The sequence below is a fragment of the Lipotes vexillifer genome, unplaced genomic scaffold (assembly GCF_000442215.2).
Source record: "Lipotes vexillifer unplaced genomic scaffold, Lipotes_vexillifer_v1.1 scaffold2315, whole genome shotgun sequence".
Classification (NCBI taxonomy): domain Eukaryota; kingdom Metazoa; phylum Chordata; class Mammalia; order Artiodactyla; family Lipotidae; genus Lipotes; species Lipotes vexillifer.
In genome coordinates this window covers 253,582-256,680 of record NW_006792404.1, presented here as the reverse complement: position 1 = coordinate 256,680, position 3,099 = coordinate 253,582, and positions in this window count along the sequence as shown.

The window sequence follows — 3,099 nt, the reverse complement described above, 5'->3', positions numbered from 1 at the left end:
GGTGGCCAGGAATGCCACCCTATGTCCTGCCAGGCCGAGGAATACTAGGACTTCAAGTCAGAAGTCTCCCTCCAAGTACCTGCATAACTAGTGATATATCATATCCATGAGTGTGAAGGGCAAGCAGTTCATTCATGCAGAGGCTTAGGACTGCAAAACAACAGCGTGCTGGAGGCAGTTCACATCTTCAGTGAATGCCTGGCTTGCAAATTCGTTTCCTTGTTTGCTTTTGTTTCTAAATATATTTGTATTTCCAGCCCACCATTTTGGCTCACCTGTGTCTGCCCTGAGTCTCTCACCATCTCCCAGCTTCTTCCAACCCTGTTCTTGGGAAGCAGTCAGGTGATAAGATAAATGAGAGATATGATGATATAATTCACAATATAGCCTGAATCAATGCTTTCTCTTAACAGGGCTAATGCTTTTTATAAAAGTAAATAAATGGAGGCCTGGAAATGAGTGGGTCTCTCAAAATAGCTCTCACTGGCCAAGAGCACCACCAATTGAAAATGGCTCTACAGAAGTCTCAGGATGCCAGCAGTCTATGGCCAAGGTGTCCACCCTGACAGGCTGCTAGGACAGCACTTAATTCCCCAGGACTGGGTAAAAGGTGTTTCTTCAGCAGTCTATGGCCAAGGTGTCCACCCTGACAGGCTGCTAGGACAGCACTTAATTCCCCAGGACTGGGTAAAAGGGTTTTTTAAAAAAAAAAAAAAAAAAGTAGACAACAAAAGTCTCCCTTCCCACTTCAGAAAGCTACAACCAACCTTGAGATTTATTCTACTGCTGTTGTTTTTTTAGGTATAAACTCGCACTGTGATGTAAATTTCTCCTCCCATTCTCCCTTCCTACCTACCCCAGCCTAATTTTTCTATTCATGGGATCGGGCTAGAAATCTCACAGAGGGACGTAAGACATTTTTAGAGAATAAACACATTGATCACATCCAAATTTCACAGTGGGTTTGTAGATGCCAGCTACCTCTGTTAGCAAAATAGAACAAGCCCAGAGTTTTTTCTAAAGGTCAAGTCAAATAAAACCCACCACCCTCCAGCCTCTGAATGCAAAAAGGAAGTATGGCAGATGAATGTGTTCAGTGACTGCTGTCACAGACTTGCCGTACGGTTCGTGGATAGTAGCACTTGGACAATTGGGGTAAAAGGAGCTTGTTGAGTGAATGTCTTAGGGCAGGGCCGAGGACCAGTCCACGACCTGTTAGGAACCGGGCTGCACAGCAGGAGGTGAGCAGCGGTGGGCCAGAGAATGAAGCTTCGTCTACCGCTCCCCATCGCTCCCCATCGTTCGCATTACCGCAGAACCACCCCTCGCCCCATCCATGGAAAAATTGTCTTCCACAAAACTGGTCCCTGGTGCCCAAAATGTTGGGGACTGCTGTCGTAGGGGACAGACCCGTCCTGTGGCACCACTAGCAGCCACATTTGTTCTACCCCCGTCCTCTAGGCTCTCACCCATCGCACACGTGCTGCTAGGATCCTACTGCAAGTTTTTTGTGTGTCCCCCAACAGCTTCCCTTCATCCACAAACACTGCAGGCCAGGAGAGTGGGGATTTCATTCCCCTGGGAGCAGCCCTCGGCCACTGGCACGTGGGAATTGGAGGATAAGTGCCCCAGTGGGGATAACCCAGATATGTTTTACACAAGCTCCCACCAGTTCCCTGCGGGATTGCCCATTGCCCACAACGACAGCTCCCTCAGTAGTGCATTCTTTTTTTTTTTTTTTTTTTTGTGGTACGCGGGCCTCTCACTGTTGTGGCCTTTCCCATTGCAGAGCACAGGATCCGGACGCGCAGGCTCAGAGGCCACGGCTCACGGGCCCAGCCGCTCCGCGGCATGTGGGATCTTCCCGGACCGGGGCACGAACCCGTGTCCCCTGCATCGGCAGGCAGACGCTCAACCACTGCGCCACCAGGGAAGCCCAATAGTGCATTCTTGGATGGCTTCTTGCCTTCCTGCCTCATTTCCCCTCTCCACTTCATGTGCTTCCTAGATCCTCTCACAAATAAGGTTCTTGTATTCAGACCCTTGTCTGGGGTCAGCTTCTAAAGAGGATCCAACCAAAGAAAGCCCAATATGAGGATATATATGAAAAGGCAGAGGGTGAGACCATGGCAGTTATGCAGCTTGTTTCTGAAGAATGGTCCCCAAAGGGTATTTGGAAACTGCATAGGGGATGTGGCCCAGGAGTGATGGAGTAGATGCATGGGGGTTATAGAATATTAACTTCCAGATCCAAATGTACCTGTTAAAAGGGTGACATGTATACGTGTGTGTGTGTTTGCGCACGCATATGCAAGCACTGAGGGGAGGTGGATTGTGGGGAGAAATTAGGTAAGGGTTTCTAGTCTTTTATTATTAGGATTATGACTGGGAAGACAAAGGATGGCTTTGAGATTTGTCTGTGTGTTTGAAAAGGCGGTTGAATGTTATTAATGTATTCCAGGAAGTACTGAACACCAGCTTGAAGCTTTTATCAGCTTTTCTTTGCTCTAATTTCTAAAGCAAAAATGCCTTCCCTCGAAATACTCTATTAAAGGAACATATGAAATTAATGAAACATATCATTACTTTTACAATGGCCAAATTGTAGATTTGTCACAGTACAGAGACAGAAACTCATTAAGTCATTGTGCTTCTGCTTCACATTGTATAGTGTGTTAAAAGAAAAAGAATTTTCCAAACCTACCAAACCTTCTTTTTTCCTATTGTGTCTGTGAAACTTCTTTTATAGTTTGAGCTGCAAATCATCTGACTTATCTCTCTATGCCTGTAGTATCAGTGGAACAGAAATCAAGAATAGCTGTGGCTGAAAATGAGAATCTCAATTTGGGGCTGTGAATTTCAAGGTTTATTCGAAAACTAGGATAGAGTTGACAAGTCTTGCATCCTTTGAAAACAGATGAGGACAGCAGCATTCTTCTTTATCAACCCATCAGAGCCCTTCCCTCATATCTTTCAGGGGAACTGAATTATTTATCCCATTGGGTTTGGGCATCTTAGCAAACGTCAGCAGAGTTGCAGTGTGAAGCCACACTGATGGTTCAGTTACCCTCTATATTGTGTTGAAAATGCTGCATCTTT